This window comes from Gallus gallus, chromosome 23, assembly GCF_016699485.2.
Source record: "Gallus gallus isolate bGalGal1 chromosome 23, bGalGal1.mat.broiler.GRCg7b, whole genome shotgun sequence".
NCBI classification, from domain to species: Eukaryota; Metazoa; Chordata; class Aves; order Galliformes; family Phasianidae; genus Gallus; species Gallus gallus.
Genome location: NC_052554.1, coordinates 3,285,426 through 3,307,615, shown reverse-complemented (window position 1 = coordinate 3,307,615; position 22,190 = coordinate 3,285,426). Strand labels below are relative to the sequence as shown.

Here is a 22,190-nt window from a genome sequence, read left to right as displayed (position 1 = left end):
GAAACTTGTGGCTCCTCTTTAGAGAGGCCATCTTGTCCTGTGTGTGGTGGGATGAGTGGGGAGGTGGCAGTGACTTGGCCAGAAGATGCTCAGAGGCTGTTGGGGTTGGGTCTGACGGCAAGCTGGGGTTGAACCTTGAGGACGCAGGGTGAGTCCTCTCTTTTTGGAGGTGCAGAGAAGGAGCTGCCCACAGCCTGATCCTCTAAGGGGAAGATATTGACCCATGGTCCTCTTGGTGTGGGTCTACCCAAAATACATGGGGGTGCTCTCTGTGTCCCCACCACCGCGTCCTGCATATCTGAGCAGGGGCTGGGAGCAAAGGGTGGGGTTTTCAGCCCCTGCAGTGGTGAACCAGGCCCTGCAGCACTGCAGAGAGAGGGGATCGGAGGAGAAGTGGGAGGGGGCTCATCATTTAAGTGCAAACATTAAAGCTGCATTTAGCACCGTTTTTAATATGTGCTTAGCTGGGACGTGATATTAGGCAGTGAGGTAAGTGACAATTTATGCAGCATTTTGAGATTAGCTGTAGCACAGGGAGTAAAGCAACTTTTTTCTGGTGTGGTGATTACAATGGCAGCTCGAATCCAAGCCCAAAGAAGTGTATGTTTGGGGGAGGGGAAGGAGGATGTTGCAGAGTTTTTTGCCTTCATGTTAAAATGAAGGGAATTTTGGAGCTGTGACATACAGAAGTCACTTAATTTTTGGGAAAACTGGGAGCACGAGGAGAGCCAAAGCTGCATTTCCCAATCAGACGCTCTCTGGGAATAAAGGCCCTGTGTTTCACGCACATCCAGAGCCCTTGGGGTGATTCTGAGTCCATCTTAGTGATTTTTATCAAAGATACAGATCCATTCCCAGCCCAAGGACCACTGTGTGCACTCTGGCCCTGCGGGTGAGTAGTGGGGACTCGGTGTTATCTGCACTCCTGCTCACCCAGCAGCTCACTGCTCACAGCCCAATGCCATTTCCAGAAGGACATCGCAGCTCTGAGTCCAGCCTGGATCACAGAGAGGGAAAAATCATTGATCTCTGGTGCGTGGTGGCTTATCTCAGGGCACCATGGGTGAAATTTCTTCCTTATCTGAAAAGCCATTGAAAGACCCACGCACTGCTTCGTTTCATACTGCACTGTTTCATATACAACTTCAGGCGGATTTGAGTCTGTGCACACAGTAATTTTTGTTTTAATTTTCTTCTTTTTCTAGCCAGCGTAGAGAAAGGAAACCTCAGTCTTGAAGCAGAAGATAAGGAGCAGAATGACCTTGCATCTTCCATCCATACACCTGAGGTTAACAGTCGAGGAACCTGAGGCCAGGGTGAGTACAGATCAGAGCTGAAAGCAATCCTGCATTGTTGGCACACTGAGACACAATTTCCAGCTGCCCATTTGGAGAAGGAGGGTGCATTTCAGCAATTAGGATGTTTTTTTTCCTGTGAGTGTAAAATGCCAAGTGATAATTCCACCTGGTGCTCCGGCCCTGCCCAGGTGACAACCATCCCTCTGCAGGATGAGTTTCAGCACTGGGACACACTTCTGTAGCCCTCCATGCCTGGGTCTGCTTCTTAAAGCACATGGGATCCTCTCTTCCTGCATGGTTCTATGCTTTCTATGTGCTCCCTGTGATACATGCAGTAAGACCTGATTCTTGAGAGTATATTTTGATTACATTCTTGGGGAAGAAAGATATTAGGACCTCTTAGAGAGCAAATCCCTGCAGGGATATTGTCAGCCCCCACCATCCAGCTGAGGGGGGGCTGCTCACTCCAATTCCCATCTGAATCACTGAAGCCCTTACACGCTGTGCAGACAGATGCCCACCCCAGCCTGCACGAGGTGCCCTGGCACAGGAGCCACCAAAGACATTGATGTTTCTGGATGCTGTGCTACAGCTGCTGCTACCCTGAGCCATAAACTCATGTGTAGTGTGACTGCACTGTGCTGCCTGCACGCGTGGCTTGGGTACAGAAGCTGCCAAAAAGTGCAGAAGGACATCAGTTAGCATCTGGGCAGCGTGGTTGTGGCTGTGGGTGGCAGAGTGCTTTTTGTACTTGTTGTGCTCTAAATCAATACTGAAGTTGGGAGTGGAGCTGTGAGGAGCTGTGCTGTTCCTTTGGGTCACTTTGCCCTGTAATCACTACAGCACAGTGCAGTACAGGGAACAATCCCTCCTCCTCTCCCTGCCACCCTGCTTGCATAGGCTCCATCATCTTCTCACTAGAGGCAGTCGAGCCATATTCATTGCACAGTTTGTTTGTGAGCTTGGCATTTTTCATCATTTAATAATATGCAGCAAACGGTTTTTCACACTCTTAGAGCAGCCCCATAAAGCACTGCAATGAGCTTTGGCAGTAATTTTACTCAGCGCGTTTATTGCATCAGTTGTTGAATAGAGCTGTTTGTGCATCTTAATCAGAAACTGTCCCCCCCCTTCTCCCCCCCTTTATTTCTGCCAACAGGGGAGAGGGGAGCTGAGGACAAGGAATGGCTTTGGGGAGATGCCCCAATTGCTTCCAGTCAGGAAGTCATCGCTTTGTTGAACCTCTGCTGGAGGTCTGAAGCCTGTGTTTTAAGCTAGAGGGAGCCCAGTTATTCACCAGGGGCAATTCTAGTCCTGTTTTTGGCAAATGACCTCATTCTGTGTAATAACAGAGCACGGCTGGGTGTCACCAGGTCTGGCCTGCTTTTCTGCTCTGAGAATCACTTAGCGTTGTCAGCGTCCATTGCTGGTGGAGCAGGCTCAGATCTCCAGCTCTCCCACTTCCCCCACATTTCCACCCGTCCAAGGAGTGAGTGCTAAATGGGACGTGGTAAAACACAGCTTCCTGTGTCCAGTTGGCCAACAGTAGGATGGTTGAGTGGTGGGAGCTGCTACCAGTGGGGAGCAACGCATCTTCTGCTGGGCGTCATAGCCAACTCTTACCCTCTGTGTATAACTCTAACCACTAGATGGAGGCACAGATCGATGCTCAGTGTGCAAGTTTCACCATGGAAATCATTGTAATCCCCATTTTCAGCTGCTGGCTGAGCTGGTCCTCTCTGAACCACAACAGTGTGATGCATGTCATGAGCCTAGAGCAACACATATTGGTAGGGGAGCCACAAAAATGATGAAAAGGTTTTGAAAATTGGGCCTATGAGAGACAGGCAGGCTCAGGAAAGATGACTGCATGGAGGCAGGAGTGCTGTTTGCAACCAGAGAGGAGGATGTTATGGTGCAAGTGGGGAGGAATAATCGTCATTAGTCACCGTCAGCAGCATGAGACCGTTGGGCTGGGCTGCAACAGGGGAACTGCCACTTAAGTGCTAGGAGAAACATTACATCTCAAAGCAAAATTGATGCGTTTCAAATGGGTGAAGAGAGTCCACGGCATCTCAGCTTCCAGAGATGTTTGGCACTGAGCAGAGCTCTGGGAGATGACCTCCAGCAAAGCTCTCTTCACTGGTGGAGTGGTGTCCCCAGTGCCTGTCCCCACCTGCTGCCACCAGCACAGTCCACACCAGGTGGGACCACAGTGGGTCCTTCTCTGAGCAGAGTGCCTCTCAGGCTTTGCAGCACAGCTTCCTTCCATCCGTGCTGCTTTGCTGCTTGTGGCACACTGCCTGCTGTTTTTGCTTCAGTGCAAAGCTCATTTGGAAGCAGACCCTGCTGCTGGAGTGCTGGCATGAGGTGCTGGAAGGAGAAAGCAGCACGGTGGCCATTGTGACCCTCCTGCCTGGTCAAGGGCACCTTCCTCCATGCGCAGCCTTCAGGCATCACTGAATTAGCTGGCGCTGTTGGGCATGTCCATCCCAACTGAGCTGATGAGCAGCACCAGCCACGGGTCTTTGGTAGAGGAGTTTGTGGCCAACAGCTGAAAAGGCAGCAATGCAAACTCCAGTCAGCCAACAGCTCCCTTGATCCAGCTGAGCAAAGCTGACAAACTTCATTTTTAGCCCTCATCTCAGGACCACACGCTGTGAAACACAGAAATTAATGTCATTAATGGAGGAGATGCAGAAGGAGGGCTCTGGCCAGCTGGGCTGGAAGCTCCTGGCTCAAGGTTCAGCTCCATGGTGGTGCCCATGGGCAGAGCCCCATTCAAGAAGGGACGTTCTGCACCTGTCTCCAAATCAAAGCTACACCTATGCTCATAGAGATGAAGCAGTGCAGCCTTGCAGAGCATCTCTTTTCCTCTGGAATAAAGAATTATGCACGTGTAAAGTATTTCTGTAAGGGAATGTGCTCCTCGCATAGTTATTAATTCATTATTGGTCATGGCCAAACTCACTCCTCTACTAAGTCATCTATTAAATGAGCCAAATGAAATTTATTAACAGAGCGTTGATCATTTAAGTCTTTTAGCAGAGAGGAACGGGCATAATGGAATAGAAGGAGAAGTAATAATTTTTTGCCCTGCTTCTGGTCCACGCTCAGTTGTGCTCGCAGCGCCCCGTGTTACGGCTGTAATTGGTCCTGGAGCTTCTTCCCAAACAAGCACAGCAGGTGGTCTTTGCTTAAAGACAAGCGAGTTTCCCTTTGGGCACTGAAAAGAGAGTCAGAAAAATAGAAGCAAGCCTGGGGAGCGGCCAACCAGGAAGAAGAAATTCTGATGTGAGCAATCATTTGGGTGTTGTCATTGCCCATCGTAGGCAGCAGCCAAGCGCCGATCCTGTAGGATCTCAGCCCTTCAGAGCACTGCTTGAAACGGGGGAGATGGCCAGGATGCAGAGCCCAGACGTGGCAGAAAGCAAAGTCCCAGCAATGACTCCTTGGGGCCAAAGAGAGCCCAGTGCAGACGCCAGGCAGCTCCCTGCCTCCGCTAGAGGTTGCCCCAGTGTCGCGTTCTGGGTAGGAAGCTGTGCGTCCCCGGAGGGAAGTGGCTAATCACCACTTTGTACAATTAGACTCAGCCTTTATGGAGCTCTGATCATTTATGTTGGCAGAGCTGAGTTTGTTTCTAGTGGATATAATTTAGCCTCCAGGTAGACGGGGAGATTCGTGAGGTTTTTAGTGCTGAATTTGCTCGATGGGGGAGTGCTGCTCTGTTTCCTCCCCAGAATTAAGAGGAAATCATATGCATATCTCAAGGTGAGCACTGCAGACCAAAGGCTCTCACCGTTGGGAGCCCTGCAGATGAGGACGTGGCAACTGAGTGATGTTTCGAGGACCTCATTGTCACCTTAAATCTTGCATTTTCCCACTTAAAATGGCAGACGGGTCCCTCAGTGTTAGGCCACGTCAAAGATGCCCAAAGCTCTCAGCTCCTAATGAAGTTAAATAAGATTTAAGCTTCATGGGTCTCAATTACTTTAATTGGGACTTTACAAGATTAAGTCATAGAGAAGTGTGCTGGGGGGTGTGGGGGGAGGGAGGGGTGGCACGGCCCTTCTTTTCTTCCTGCTATAATTTGGTGTGGGGACACATAGAGGGACGACCACGGAGCACCTCCAAGAGAAAGCATCACTTAATGCCCTGTGCTCATGCCTGCAGTGCCCCACAGCCCCCTCCTCCCCCCCCCCCCCCACCCAGGTCAGAGCAGTGTCAGCCGTTGTCAGGTCGGTGATGGATGAGTTCTGACTGAGTCTTGGAGCCCTTTTCCATTCACACTGCACAGCACGAAATGAAGCAGCGCATGAATCTCTGTGGGATTTACTCCTTAATTCCACCTCCTTTACTGCTACATGCAATCAAATATTTACTCACTGATATTCAGGAGATCATAAAACGCTCTGAGAACGAATCTGGGAACACCCTTTAAAAGGCTGCATAGCCCTCCCCTCTACCCACAGGCAGATCCATATGTTGCCCCCAGCAGATACTGCTCCTGATCTGCTCTTACAGACCTTAAAATGGAGGTGGTTTGTCCTCCATGGGCACCTTGTCTGGTGCTTCCCTGTCCTCACTGTCACCACTGCTGCACGGCAGCACTGCCTGCATCTGCCTCTGTGCCATTCAAACAAGCTCCCTCAGCTGATGAAGGATTTTGCATTTATGGGGCAAGGGGGGTTGTCACAATTCATTGGTGGCAGGTTTACATTTGACTTCAATGGAGCTCATGAAAGTCTGCAGCATGAAACAGACATTGATTTTCCATAGTGTGTCTGGGTTTGGTTTTTTTTTTTATGGAGATATGCCTTGCAAATGTTGAGCTAGGAGTTGAAATGTCCCTCAGTAGTGTATTTCGAAACCTTTCAGTAGCTTGCTGTTGTTATTGCTGGTGGGCTTAGTGATGATTTTTGGTTTCTAAAATATGATATTTAAGCAGAAACTGAGTTTTTCCACGGGTGTTTTAACCATGACACGGGTTGTCTGGTTTCTGAATCAGAGTTCTGTGATAGAAAAACATGTCAGTAACAGTAACCAAAAGGCTCACTGCAAGGGCTGTGTGTGATGCATCACACGTGTCACTAGAACTGCCAGTGTTAGGGTGGCGTGGGGGTCTCAGCTCCCTATCTAGCCTGCTTTCTGAAGTGACAGGAGGAAACCCAAAGGCACGTGGTCCTGTGCCTTCCTTGGTGCATTCTATAGGTGTAGGTCCATCCTTCTGGCAGCATCTGCTGCAAGTTACATTCACCACTTAAACCCCATGGATGCTCCTCACCCCATGGGGCCCCATGTTCCCCCGAGGCTTGCTGTGCTTGCAGTGACAGTGCATGTGTCATCTGCTCCCAAGAGCAGCACAAACAAATGCAGTTTGACATTTAACATTAAGCACTGGCATAAGCAGCAGGAAAAAATGATGTGCTGCTCCTAATTGATTCAGCAGATCACCTGCTGCTCCGTGCCTCAGTTTTCCCAGCTTTTGCCTGTTGAAGCTCTTTGTTTAGTCTCTCTCCTTGCATGTTTGCATGGTGCCAAGTACAGAAGGTGCCTGGTTTTGCTTCGAGTCCTGAAACGCTTCCATAAGGCACACAGTAACTCTTCTGTGCTGGTGTTTAATTGCCAGATCCCTGGGGTTTCTCTGCATATCTCCAGCAGAAGCCAGCACAAGGGCTCACCTCTCTGGCTCACTCACTCGGCCTGCCAGCTTCTTTTCAATTATTTTCTCCCCATGTTGCTGTTTACATTTTGTGCTCACATCCTTTGCGGCATTTCCAGTCACCTTCCAGCAGCCTGAATGCCTCCTAATCTGAAGTGTATTTCAGCCTTATCTCTATCAAAGCAGAAGGGTAGGGGAGTCATCCTCATTCCTGATCCATAAGGATGCTGAAGCCATCAGCTGCTCATCTTGGCTTTCCCTGGCGTTTCAGTAAGTTGCAGACGATTCTTCTGTCAAGAGCACCAAGGACAAAATGAAGCTTGCTTTTTTTTTTTCTCAGGGCTGCACGTTAATCTCTCCTCAACGTGCCTGGAAATGATTGCATGTCATGTTTCTTTGCAGGCTTTCAGGGAGTTTGCTTGGTCCCCTCGCAAAGAGTCCTCCTGCAGTAATCCCATAGCTGAGGTGCTTGGGCTGCTCTCCATCAGTGTCACCTGGGGGTGGGATTCGTGCTGGTACCGCAGGGAGAAGTGCCTTTGCCCCCAGTTTTGGTGCTGTATTGGAGAGGAGAAGAGCAGACTGTGTTAGCTGAGGGATGGGGGAGGACTGAAGGAAGGAAGGAAATTGGGGGTTCTGGAAATATTGGATTCCTCGGGTCTTTCTTGGCAGTTTGGGGGCATTAGGGAGCTCCCCAGTCTGCTCCTTGTCCCTGCCAACCCCAGCACCCAGTGTCCTGGGAGCAACTCTTATTGATGGGGAAAACAAGCTGCAGTCTGGGCACAGGCTGTCCAGGACTCTCCTCTCTCCACAAAGGATTACCTCAGTTCCCTGCCATTGTTCTCCGTGGTCTTCTTTTATTTTCTCCACTTGTGCGTGTGGATTAGGGCCCTCTTCTCTTCCCCTTCCATCCATGCAGATTCATCCATTCTCTCCTTGGCCAAATGGATCCTGAGCAATAAATCCTGGACGCAGCCTGGATGGGGTCTGCTGGTGGAAGAGGCTTTTGTCCAGAACCTCTGGGTTACAGAAGAGCCATTTCTCTTGAGCTCAGAGTGAGGCTTTGTGTCCTTACTGTCCATTCTCATGTGGCCTTGATGATCTTACAACTCTTTTCCAACACAGATGATTCTGTGTTCTCCCAGATTTCACCCAGATCCACGAGGTTCTGTTTATTGCCACCCGGAACATTGGCTGAAATTCTGGCGTTGATCAGCCTCAGAGTTACAGTCAGCCACAGCAAACAGCCCCACTGCTGTCTGACAGGGAGAACTCACTTCTCCCAGGCAGCAATAAAGAAGAGGTGACAGAGAGCTGAGTGCATGGAACAGGCACCCATATATAACTGTGTAATTACTGGTATCATTGAAATGATAGATATAAAGACCTAGTTAGCAATGGAGCAGGCTCATTTGCATAAAAACTACAAGCACAAAAATACACCGAAATGACAAATACAAGGAAGCCATATGAGATTTGCATTAAATTAGTGACTGCATGAGAGATGCTATTTAAATGGCAGGTGACTCAAAAATTTCTTTCCCTTTTAGTGTAAGAGGCTGAAATGTTCATTTTCATGGTAAACAGTAACTACACATTGATTTCTGGCTTTAAAGCATCTCTGCAAAAAGCACTCACAGTAAGTGAGGTTGGAGTCACTGAAATCAGAGGACTGGCTTGCCCTACATGTCTCTGAAACGAAGCAGCACAGCTTGAATTGCTTCCATAGACTTGTTAAAAAAAAAAAAACCTGCCGTGACAACAATAACAACAAAAACCTGTGTCTGGGGGTGGGAAATCAATTCCCATGCAATCTTTTGCAGGAGCTATCCGATGACTTATTTGAAGGCAGAAACTTGGGTGAGGAGCTGAATGTGCCCACTGGGGCACCCTGCCTTCGCGTGGCACTTTGTCAGGCTGGTGGGTCACTGTTGTAAGGTGTGACCAGGTGAGATCCTGACCTCAGGTTGGTGCACAGGACAGCTGGCTCTGCTTGTCCTGCAGCCTGCTGGGCTCCCAGCACAGCAGTGCATCACTTCTTACCCCTACACCTGAGAACACTGCAGGTCAGTGCGTCGCTTAGAAGTTAATTTGCACGCATGTAATGACCCAGGCTCAGGCTCAGTGTAAGGTGGGTAAATGGGTATAACCATGTCACCCAGCACCCATGTGCACCCAGCAGGCTTGCAACCACTGGAGTGAACTCCACCATTTCCTGACGTAGGGAGGCTTTAAGTAAGAGCTTTTGAAAAGGTTATGCTTTGACTGACGGAAGCCTTAACCTAACGCATCACTAAATGATAGCTATTTTGGGAATGAGAAATGTCATGTCTTTCTCAAGATGGACCCGTCTGAAGCAGTGGCACCTTCAAGGTGCCACCAGGCAGTGGCACCTTCAAGGACCTTTTCCTACCTGGGTTTAGCGGGCGATCGCTGCTTGACGAGCTGCTCAGGTTGAGCACAACCATGTAATTTGCAGGGGGCTGTTTGAATGGCTTCATAGGCTGGGAATCAAAAGAAGAAATTCTTACCCTTGGTAATTAAGATGGAACGGCTAATTATTCTTCTCTGTCTGGAAGTTCGCTTTCCGAAGAAGGAAGGAGGAGACTGAGCTTTCAAACACTTTCATTCGCTCCGCTGCAGAAGTCCTCACTCGCACCAATGTCTGCATGTATTATTTGCCACTGAGACCCTCTGAAGGCTGAGGGAGGAGGAGAGCATGGCTGGTGCCAAGATGCACACACACGGTCACAGAAGCACCGAGGTTGGAGAAGACGTCCAACCCAACTCCAACCCCACCCCATCCCACCATGCCCATTAACCACATCCCTCCGTGCCACATCTCCACAGTTCTTAAACACCCCCAGGGGCAGTTGGGAGCCTGGGGGATTTGTGGGACCTGGAGCAAGCAGTCCTCAGCTCCTCTCCAGTCAGCACGTGCTAGCATGCAGTGCTCTGCTGTCTGTCTTCTCCAGGTTCCCCCAGTGCTTGACAAATGTTAAGATCAAGCAGGAGGACTGCTACGGGGCAGGGCTCCATCCTAAACCAGTTCTAAATGGGGAACTTCACATCTGTGCTGCAAGGCTTGATGACTCCAACTACTTGGCTGCTGGGCAGAAGGTACAAATGGGAACCTCAAATCCCCAGCCCGTACAAAGGGACACTTGCAGCAAGTTCTTGCAGGGGTGGCTGTGACACGTGTGACTGCTCCGGTGTCTCTATTTATTTGCTCCCTCTCTGTAACCCCCACCTGCCCAGCCGTGCGTCTCTTTGGGCTGCTGTCAATCACACGTCAGTTCTTGTTTGCCTCGGCTCAAATCATTGCTGCTGTTTTGACAAAAGCATGGCTGTCAAAGCTCCGAAGGCGAGAGAGAAAGGCAGGGAGCCAAGAGGTGGAGGGAGGAGTGGGGTATTTGTTATCCCTGGGGATGATGCATCCTTGTGCAGATGTGATGAGCGGCGCTGTGAGCTTGGCGGGTGCTTTGCTTGTGCTGCTTTAGAATGATAGCATCATTTGGGTTGGAAGGGACCCTTAAAGGCCATCTGGTCCAACTCCCCTGCAGTGAGCAGAGACACTCACAGCCCCATTAGGTGCTCAGAGCTCCTCCAGCCTGACCTTGGGTGTTTCCACCACCTCTGGGCAACCTGCACCAGTGCCCCACAGCCCTCATTGTAGACAACTTCCTTCTTATATCCAGTCTAAATTTCCCCTCCTTTAGCTTGAAGCCATTTCACCCAGAGGGTGGTGACGCACTGAACAGGTTGCCCAAGGAGGCTGTGGATGCCCCATCCCTGCAGGCATTCAAGGCCAGGCTGGATGTGGCTCTGGGCAGCCTGGGCTGCTGGTTGGCGACCCTGCACATAGCAGGGGGTTGGAACTCAATGAGCATTGTGGTCCTTTTCAACCCAGGCCATTCTGTGATTCTATGAACTGCCCCTTGTCTTATCACAGCAGACCCTGATGAAGAGCCTGTCCCCTTCTTTCTTACAGCCCCCCTTAGGTACTGAAAGGAGGCTTTCGGAGGGATTTCTATACCTGTATAGGAGTTATTTTGAATGATATCACAATTACTCCTCCTTTTTTTAATTCTGAGAATGGATTTATTTTTTTTCCCCCAAAATTTCGTATAAAATTCCGAGGAGACGCGATAGCTTTGGGGACCACTCAAACCTTTTGGTTTTGATGACTGAAATGTCTCCTTCCCATCTCACTGTTGGAGCTGAGTATCATTTTAATACCAACATGTGCATACTGGGTAGATCCGAACATAGAGAGGAGACACAAACTACAGCTAATGTGGACCAATGACAGTTCTTTTCTCCTGCACTAAACCAACACAGCCCATCATCAGCCAGAGCAGCCCCAGCCATCCACTCAATGGCTCCATCAGCACATCAGATGCAATTAGAAAGCTGTGGTTCTTTCTTGAAAATAGAGGCAGTGAACCAAAACAATTGAACAAAGTCAGGTGCCAATAAGAGCTAAGAGAGCACACGTTTGTGGTTCAGTGGCCGAATGGAAAACAAAAATACAGTGGAGTGAACCCAAATTGAAATTATTTCCATTTTGCCAGCAAAGCAAAAGGTTGAAAAAAAATAATGTAAGAATGTTTTGTTTTAAAGCTTTTTATTAATATATATATATATATACACATCCTGTTCCTTTTTCATCCACTTTCAGGGGACATCTCAAAGTCTGTTTGATCAATCCCAATCTACAGGTGTGGAGGAGGATAAACCAGTTTTGACTGAGAGTATTTTGTCTGCTGCTGAGTGGGGTGAGGGCTGTGAGGTTGGAGCTTCCAGAGGTGGGAACTGCATGGGCTGTGTTTGCAAACAAGGCTCCATTCATCTCACCTGCAGCTCAAGAGGGGAAGCACAGGGGGCAAATTCACGTCCTCTGGGACCCTCTGTGGCTGCGGGGTCTTCCAGCACTGCTACAGTTTGGGCACGGAGGTGTCAGCAGAATGGATTTCTTGCTGTCTGTAGAAATGCTGACTTCTGTTACAAAGCCCAGTGCTGCTGGGAGAGGTGAGTGGGGCTGATTTTCATGTTACAGTGTGTTTCTCCCACACGTTGGCAGAATGGCACTTGCTCAGATCCTCCCCCGATCTCCTCTCCCCCAGAGCAGTCCCTGCTTCCCCAGCAGACGACTCTTTTGCTGTGATAATTCACCTAATAGACAACTTATGGCAGAGCTCTGTATTAAACACCGTGCAGCGGGGAACATAATAGCAGGCTGACTGTTGTCAAAAGGAAAAAACACCACAACCCTTGAACTGCGTGTGATGGGAGCACTTTCTTTTCAGTAAATCAAGCTGTTACCTCCCCAAACTCCTTCCCATCACCCTCCCTCCCCAAGTCCTCCAAGCCTTCATCATTTCAGGATGATGCACCTTAGAGCATACAAATACCAGGAAGTTGCATGCATCATTTAAATAGAGAGCTTCTGATTCTGTGCCTGGATGGGCTTTGGCATTTCCAAAGGGAACTGAGCTCAGCATCAGGTAAAGCTCCCACCACAGTTTGAGTTTAAGATCTGGGTTGTTTGCAAAGCAGCCTGACCTCAGCTTTGCCCCATGCCACCGAGGGGAAGAAGTAGCTGGATTATATAAACTCCATGAATTAAATTAAGAAATAATACTAATAAATGCAAAAAGTGCTTTCTAAGAGACTCTGAGATGGAGGAGCCCCATCCAGGACTCCTCAGGAGTGAAGGCTCAACTTTCCCTTGGAAGGAAGGAGGGCTGGGGGGGTTGGGCTCCAAGGCGAGCCATGTCAGGCTGTTGCTTGACAGCTGCACTAATAAAACTTGAGCTGCTTGGCCGGGTTGTAATTAGGGGTTGGGATCCAGCGCATCTTCTTCCAGAGCCACAACCTGAGCTCTGACACTGAACGTGTCAATGTGTCAGGCACTCCAGAGGGTGGAGGATTTTATGTTTTCCAATAGCTCGCCAGCTTTCAAGCTTTGCAGCCCAGTTTTGCACTTAATCCCAAAGTGGTTTCTTCGGCCACAGCTGAGGATGGCTGGGAGGGTTTGAGCTTGCTGCTCTGCAGGCTGTTTCAGGCTGGTTTGTTTTCCGAGAGGCTTTCTCTTTACAGCAGTTAGCATTTAAATGGAAAGCGGATAGGGGAGAAACAGCAGCGTTTTGGTATCTCACAAACCAGACTGCCTGAAACAAATCATTGCTTCGTGGGCAGCTATTAGCGGGCAAGGCTGGATAAAGAAGCAGCACAAAACTTCTGAGTCCCTTTGCTGCACAGAATACGTTTTTGAGGAGCTTCAGCACCTTTGCTGAGACCCACAGAGGCAGGATGAAGTAGCAAGAAGCAAGTCATTGCCCAGCAGGAGCACTCAGAGCAGCGGGAGGCACTGAGATGAGGGCGATGGGAGATGTGGGCTCACAGCTCCACCAAATTAATCAATTTTGACCGAGGTGATGGATTTGCAGAGAAGCAGAGGGGTGTCGGGCACCAGCATTTGCCATCTTGGCTAAAGAGAGAGATGTCAGAAATGAAAATGCGGGTGCCTTGGGACCCCTTCTGCTTCTGCTGCCATCTGATGTGTTTGTTAATGACACGGATAGCAGAACAGAGATCGGGTTTATGGAGTTTGGGAGCTGTATAATGATGGGAAGAGAGCCAGATGTGCTGGAGAACACAGACTGCATGCAAGGCAAACATGACAAATTGGAGAACGGAGCTGAAGAAATGAAGACGTGATTGAATACGGACAAGTGTCAACATGCACCAAAGCAGGGCGATCCGTGGGATGGGGAACAGCTGGCAGAGCAGATGCTGCATGGGAAGGGATGGGGACTTGTAGCTGTTTCAGGCACAGGGAAAAAAGCAAATGTCTGGGGGAGTGTAAATAACACAACCAGCCTCACGGCACACAGGTGAGCCCTGCAGCAGTAAGGCCATGTGTGCTGCTGGTTTTTGATTTCAGACTTTTAGAAGGACAGAGGAAGGGGGCTGTGGGCAGCCTGGAGCAGCTGGAGACCCACCGGCCCCCCCAGGCCCTGCACTGCACCTCAGCTTCCCCATGGATTTAAGCTTGTGGGGTCTCCCAGCTCAGTGGGACTCCCAGAGTGCTGCTGGAAAATGGGTTCTTCTCCACTGGTTATCAGGGGGAGCGAAAAACCACCGTGCTATCAGAATGTGAAACATGATTTTACTCAGCAGTCAATGCCTGAAGTATCTGAGGCTTAAATATGGGTTCATACTCCGTCATGGTGGCTTTCAGAATTGCCATAAATGCAGATGTCCATGTGATGTAGACTGCCCAGTAGCGAGCAACAAGGTTTGGTTAATTTGGGGGTGGTGATGCATGGTTCACACTACGCAGTGCAGTTCAGGTTAAATGCATGGAAACAGAGGTTACCCACCTCAAACCTGAGCAGACAGTGCAGCTGTACCTCACTGCTGAGCCTTCTGCAGATCTGAGGAGGTTTTTGTTTGGGTTTTGAGGTTGCTCTCCTCTCTGTTCAACATACAACAAACATCTTTCCCTGTTTCCCGTTCCTAAGTCAGATACAAATCACTGACAATGACAGCAGCTCTCACAGCTTCAAAGCTATTCCCAGATTGATCAGAAAGAACCTCCAGGTGGGACTGGGCTCTCTCCCAGTTGTCCTTTCCCATGTAGAAGTTAACAGACTGCTGAGAGCCATTCAGATGTTGTGGAGAAGATGTGAATCTGCTCCACATATTGCTTTGTAGGCCCTCAGCTTTTAGAATAAATTATACGAGTGCCCATTTTTAATCTGGGTGGTGCAGCTGTTGGTTTTTTATGTTAAAGAAGTCAATAAAACTCATCCCAGGAGCACTGGGTGCACCTATGGAAATAGTTGGGATTTAAGATTTGAGATCCGTGGGAAACTCTGACATTGCTTTATTAATTTATTTCCTGGCCATCCAAATAGCCTGGAAATAATACAAATACTATAGAAATATGATTACAAAAATAATAAAAAGCTCGAACTGGAAGATTTCAGAAGTAATGAAAATTCTGTCCCTATTCTTGTGCTGCTATTGAAGCTGTTCTCTCCACTCCTGTGGAGTCATTTTGTTTTGATGAAGTCAGACCCCTTCTCGTTGAGACCATCACAGAAGACTTCATATCTGAAATTCCACGTTTCCAACAATAAAGGGATTCTAAAGAATAAAAAGTTATAAAAGAAAGCGAAACAAAACCAGAAAGTAGTGATGAGCCATTCTTCTCCTATCAAAGGGCTCTGACATCTTTGAAACAAAATGAGAAAATGGAAACAAGTGGTTTCAAAATATGGCATATCCAAAATGCAGCTGCCAGAGATGTGTGATGTGTTTGGGCTGTGGCAAAACTGGGCTTTCTGGTTAAGACTGTTCCAACACATCCCATGCCATCAGCACACCCTGAGCCACCAACATATCCTGTGCCATCACACATCCTTTGCCATAACACATCTCCTGCCACCAACACATCTCCTACCACCAACACATCATCTACCACCAACACATCTCCTACCACCAACACACCTTGTGCCATCACACACCCTGTGCCATCACACATCTCCTGCCACCAACACACACCAGGCAGTACGGAGCCCACTGCTGTTCAGAAATCTCCCAGGAAGGCATTTTTGTCTGTGCATTGGAAGACTGAGCTCAGTGCTTGCAGCTATTAGCAGACAGCCGAAGCTAACGTTGCAGCCAGCAGAAGGATCTGTGTTAGTCACTTTCCTCAATTTAAATCCTTCAAAATTTTTGCAGTTCTAATCAAGGAATAAAAGGGAAAATTCATGTAGATGTGTATATCAGAGCATTAACTTTGATTGTCAAATCAAGTCAAAAGTTGCTGAATGAAGTAAATATGAGGAGAGGTATAATGGGCTATTACCACAATATAGCTTGTGGCTTTCATTTTCAAGTCATTTTCACACAACTTTCTTCCCCACACAACACGCTTTGGGATGTTTAAGGGAAGAAAACAGTGATGTTTGAGATGCATAAAACGATCAAGTAAAAGGCATAAAAAATCTGCAGAGAAGCAGACTGTGGGGGCTGGGCTTTAGGCTCTGTGTTTGTTGGAGGATTGATTTGTTGGGGTTGCTTTTTCTGGAGACAAGATAGAAGAGTGTGGCGTTAGTCTCAAGATAGAGAGAGACCAGAATAATAAAAGAAAGGTGTAAAAATAAGTGGACATATGCATCACAGGTGGCAAGGAGAGTGTGTGTGTTGTGTGTACGAAATATAAAAGGTGGATAAAGGAGTAATGAAGAGAAATGCAGAGCAGACATGAGAGCTGTTTCATTAGATGAGTGGTTAGGCAGGCAAAGTAATGGCAGTATAAGAAAGAGCAAAGATATTCCACAAGAAGTTGATAAATAGGTGGGCAGGCACAGAATAACGTGCTGTGTGGTTGGAGTCTTCTTTTCAGTGTAAGCTCCCAGAGAATCACTCTCACTGCCTGTTTCCAGTGGGATGGCTTGGGGTATGGAGGGCATTCTGTTTCTTAGATGCTGACCACAGCCCTGCTTTTCTGGCTCTTTGGCTCTCTGTACTCCAGCAGCAGTGGAGATGCACACCCAGTGGAGATGTCTGGCCAGGAAAAGGAGAGCCCCAGTAAGACAGCCGTGCAAACAAACCCATCTTTGGAGACTTGTTGTGTGAGTGAGGATGAGAAGGGTTTGCTGCTCTGGGTCTCCTGGGAGCTTTCTTCCTGGCAAGTCAACGCTATGGAATTGTCTGATGTTGTCTAGGAGACAAAGTATTGCCAAACTTGGCTTCTTCTCTTGAACAAAACAAATCTGTTCTGAGTAGCCTTGAGCAAGATTACCTTTACCAGCTTGTTCATATGGATAGTTCTTCACCTTGTGTCTGTACAGCACCAAGCACCAAGAGTTATCTGGAGACTCCAAATGACAAGTTTGCTTGTTATTGATCATGGTTTCTTACGTGTTCCTGGAACAGTGAACCAACATTGGCCTTGTGCTCCCTCCTCCCTGTCTTTGGCACTCCTGATGATGGCTTTGTCTTTGCAGAGACAAACTGGACTGCACCTGGGAAGGCAGCAGCCGGTGTCCGCTTGACGTCCAGCACGCCTGGCTCTGCAGATATTTGCATGCCAGGCATTTTGGCATGAAATCACAGCTGAAGGCAGCGAAGAGTTTTCAGTGCTGAATGTCATTCAGCTGCTCCAAGAACCTGGATGTGGGCAGCAAGATATCCCTCCTGTCCAACGCGTTGCTCAAACGCTGAAGGGTTTGGCTTGGGCCATCAGTCCCACAATGCCTTGATTGAACAATAGAGCCTCTGCATGGGCTGACAGTCAGGATCAGAGAGCAGACAGCAAGCAGTTGCATCAGGTCAATGATTTTGTGAGATGTAAGGGAGAATGCTGGAAGCCACAGGAATGAGAGATTTGATGGGTTCCTAAGAAAACAGCATCTGTGCATGCGATAAACAGGCATGGGCACCAGAGGCTGCCCTGCAGGATGACCTGGGGGCACAAAAGCCTGCTGGCAGATCTGCAGGCTTCATGGGAGTGATGCAGCCCTTAGCAGCACTCCTAAGGAGCTGTGGGAGATGCGGTTTCATTGTATCAGCACATTTCAAAATGTCAGCAGCAATTGGAATCAAATGCTACAGTGCTGTAACAGGCACAGTAGTAGTATAATAATAACAGTAATATTATTATGGAGTTAAGTGCCTACATTAAGGCACTGCACTCATAGGGCGCACATGCACGAGAAGCACGCCTTGCTGCTCATGGAATGCCTTTCTTTGTTGAGACGTTAATAGTGATGTGCTGAGCGTGGCCCTCAGGGAGGTATGGACAGTGCTCTGGAAGTGCTAACTGTCGTCATGTTCATTGCCTATCACCATCCAGCCCAATTAATCTGACTTCTCTACCCTGAGATGTGCTTTCCTGCTGCCAGCAGCTTTCCAAGGACTTTATTTCTCAGCCTGTGTGAACCTCAGCTCCCTGCCCTGTAGGGATGGTTCCCCATAGCTGTGGTAAAGTAGCCTTCCCCTTCTGCATCCTCCTCCACACCTCTCTCAGATTTATTGGAATGGTGGTCTGTGGCCAAAATGCATACGAGGCTTCACAGTGAAAGGGGAGATGGGGCTGACCCGTGGAGAGATCACGCTCAGCTGTTAACAAGAGGGCTGACTTCTCTGCTATTAGCCAGGCATTGTCAGGATGCATCTGTCCTGCATCCATTCTCCAGGTCAGCGACCTGCTGTTAGATGCGAATGTGCCAAGGAAAAAGTCAGCAAAGGAATACGTGCCAAAGGGCTGCGAGAGGAAGGAGAAGGGATCCAGCTGCATGCTGGAGGCTGGATGAACCTCGTGTCTTCCAGGCAGAAGGGCTGGCAACCTGAGAAATAATTCTTATTTACACCTATGGGAACCGGTGCCAAGCACACAGATGATGGGATGACTGGGCACAAACGAGTGAGGTATCGACTGGTGGGTTCTTCAAAGACAGGAACAGCAGAGGGCCATCAATCCAAGTCACTGAGGGAAGGCGAGTTGCTGTCTTGCACGCACTCTCACTCACACACTTACAGAGTTGCTTTGCCAGTTTGGCTCCAGTCTTCCCCTGACTCATAATCCGACTCCTCGATCATTTCTAAGTAAGGGCTGTCAATGCAGCCACTTGCTTGTCCCAGAAAATCCAACCAAACCTTTCTGTTCATGCAACACTAAGATCAGGTTTTCTGTGTTCCCTTTGTGGTCAGTGCAGCAAGAGATGAGTTTACCAGAGGGTGACTGATCCTTTCTTAACAAAGGTATTGAGGTTGTTGGCTGATCTGCCCTTGGCTGGCCAGCTTAGACACAGGTTTGCATTACAGAGGTTGATCTTCCTCTCCAAGTGCTAGCAGTAGGCTTCAGCCAAGAAAGTTTCTTCTTCTTTATTTGTATTTTAGTGTAGCTGCAGGAAAGAGAAATATTTCAGGGCTACTGCATTGGCTGTCTCAGAACCCACAGATTTCCTCGGTGTGTCCTCCATTGTCTTCCTCTCCTCTGTGTTTCCAAACCCTGCCATAATACAGTGTAATTGATGTTCCCTTTCTCCCATTCTTTCTTAGTTTCCTCCATTTAGATGACATTAATGTAGAGCTTGCTCAAGTAGCTGTAAAGTTATAGGCTCTTTTCTGCTATTTGAATGGGGCAGCTTTGGTTTGATAGGATCTAGGATTTTTGTAGAAGGTTACTGTACGTTGTCCAAGGACAGCAGTGTCCAGGTGCCTGCATTGCTGTCCCTGCTTTCAGCCTGGGGGGTTCTGGACAGTAAGTCCCACTTTAGCAGTTGGGTTTCTTTTCCTCTGTTGCAAGCACAAATACAATTCCGGGAGGATTATCTTGAAGTGATATTATCCTCATAAAATAGCTCTTTGAAATAAAGTCATGGGAGCAGGAGCAGAGGGAGACCTGGTAGACTGCCCAAAGTCACCCAGCCAAGCAGCAGGTTTAACAGCAGCCAAACCCAAAGGCCATCTTATTTTGTTGAGCTATGGCCACACTTTCACCGCCAGAGACCTGCAAACTCTACCAATACAACAATGTCTGGGCTAAGGGAGTCCCAGGGTGCTGCTACCCATGGGATGCCTCCACTGCCTTCCACCCAGCAAAGGTCTTCCATAGTGCTGTAGAAGCAGCAATGGTCCCTATGGTCCCTAACCCCCTGAAGGAACATGCCCTTGGACAAAACCCCACTTGACCTGGCAGTTCAACAAGGTATCCACGCTCCACTGCCCTGGGAACAAGCTGCTGCTGAAGACTTGCTGAGCAAGCCCTATAAAAATTAACACGTCTTGCCAGGGAGACAGTAGGGAATGATTAATGAACACAACCAGTGAAAGGGGGGAGGAAGGAATCAGGAGAACAGGTTTGCTAAATCGACAGCATATAAAATGTTTGTTCCTGCCTGAAACAGCAAGGTTGGCAAACCCTATCATGGGCCAGTAACTTGGGTTAAGTGAGAAGGCCACGAACCCATAAATTGTACATCATCTGTATTCAGATGTACGGGCTTGTAGCCTCTCTGGTCCAATGAGCCCAGTAATGAAAGACTTCAGAGCTGCCCAAGATGTAAGATCAAGTGCCCCGGTTGCTCTAGTTCTGATAACATTTTAGATGAGGATTAATTTTGTTAATGACATTTTCAGTGCATACCTCTCCTTCTCATTTGAGAGTTATTTGTATGCTTTCTGCAAAAGTGCGAACCTTGAGGGATGTGCAAAAGAGACTTTTATCCCATGAGTAAAAACAGAATAACTGAACAAAGCAGGGAAGTATTTGGTATCGAATCATTTGGCCCATAGAAAAATACGGAGTTGTGTAAAACTTACCTAGAACACTTCTAGCCTCATTTTTATCACATGATTTTCTGCCTAGGAAAGTTGAAAAGGAGTTCTGCCAAGACACTCAAGAGGCTGAAAACCTTTTATGAAATCATTTTCCTTCACGATTTTAGGAACAGATATCTTCTTCTGAGCAGAGCTGTGTTGCTGATGAGAGGATTCAGCTGCTAATTTGTTACTGCAGAGCGGTTCATGAGCATAAGGACAATGTTGTCTCTGGTGCAGGGGCCTCAAATTGGTGCTGCTGTCTCCCTCCTAATTAGCAGCGCTGTTCCCCCAGAGATGAAAAGTTGAGCAGGTAAACCCCCAAGGTGTTGTCCTCCCATCCACCATGCAGAGCCACTCTCTGCTGCTGTAGGATGGGCATCGCTGTGGCTTCCCCAGCCCCAGCTGTGCAGCACATCATCCTTCACCTGGTGGCAGAGGGGTGGGCAGACGTTCACACCCACAGCAAAATGCCACTGGGAAGTCAGAACTCGGGGGCTGGAGGCTTCCTGCTTGCATCTCTTATTGGCAATGACTTCTCTCATTCATTAAGGCTGACATCTGCTATTGATATCAATTATGTTAATTAATGAAACATTTCACTGGCTGTGGCTGGTGTTCTGTCAGCAGTTTCACACTGAAGGCTGGATGGTGGTATTAGCAGTAGCGCAGAGGAGTTGTTTTGGTAGCTCGGTTGGACTTGGAGAGCAGTGGGATCAAAAGATCTCATCACCATTTTGCTACGACCCCCTGCGAAAAGGCAGAAGGGAAGAAGGAACCCGTAGGGATGTGATGGATGGGAACCTGCATGAAGGCAGCAAAGGGAGAAGTGCCAAGGAGATTGTTTAAGGTCTTCCCCCTCCTTCTGCCTGCTGATGAGCTGTCTTACAAAAGTGACACAGCCCTGAGGCCTGGGATTTTTGTCTTATGCCCAGAGAGGCTGTGGATGCCCCATCCATCCCTGGAGGTGTTCAAGGCCAGGTTGGATGGGGCCTTGAGCAGCCTGGGCTGGTATTTAATGGGGAGGTTAGTGGCCCTGCCTGTGATAGGGGGGTTGGGGCTTAATGATCCTTGAGGTCCCTTCCAACCTGGGCCATTCTATGATTCTATGATTCTCTGTGTTGGGAAAAAACAAAACAAAACAGCCCACCACCAACGGAAGCAACCCACAGCACATTCCAAAAGCATGCATCGTTCCTCTGGACTTATCCTGGTTATTCTTGTTCTCCTCTGAAGACAGCCCACTAAACGGGACCGGGGGACATCCCTCCCTCTGTGCACTGTGTCCTGGTGGGTCCAGATGAGGTGGGGAACCAAATCCCACACCTGATGAGAGGCTGTCCTGTGGGCCCTGAACTGGGGGACCAGCACGGCACTGTGGGATGCATGGTTCATTATTGCACAGGTGAGGTGTAGGTTCATTATTGCACAGATGTAGGTACTTTGGTTCTCTGAGGATGCTCAGCAGAGTGTGCTGCTGTATATAAATGAAGAGATTAGGAAGGTGGTCCCGAGGCAGCGGGGTTATGAAGCTCCTTCCATGTCCAGTCAAGCACTTGTGGGGTTCTCGGTTACGGCCTCCTCTGCACCGTGTGAATGTCTGACATTTCATAAGCTGCTTTCTCTTGACAAGCTGAGAGAGATAATTCTGAGTAATTTCCCTTGGGCAGTGAGGGTCGAGCAGGGAATCAGAGGGGTTTGTGCTTCGTTGGAAATGTCTTGGTACATCCTAAAAAAAATATCTGCAATTTCAAGCTTGTAACTTCCTTTAAGACTCTCCTGTCCTCTTGACTTTACTGTTGTTTTAAAGTTCTTCTGACCTTTATTTTCTCTCTTCAGTTTCCTAAGTAATAAAACTGTAAGGAGCAATATGGGATTTGGGGGGCTTTTTT

General features: G+C 48.5%; 1 long non-coding RNA gene across 1 annotated transcript in view; it reads left to right on the top strand.

Annotated features, from left to right (window-relative positions):
- The window catches only part of LOC101748601, a 236,523-nt gene that overhangs the window by 111,476 nt on the left and 102,857 nt on the right, over positions 1-22,190 (top strand). The window contains exon 3 of the long non-coding RNA XR_006932075.1: positions 1,206-1,316. This is a non-coding gene — a long non-coding RNA (uncharacterized LOC101748601). The remainder of the gene's footprint in view (positions 1-1,205; positions 1,317-22,190) is intronic.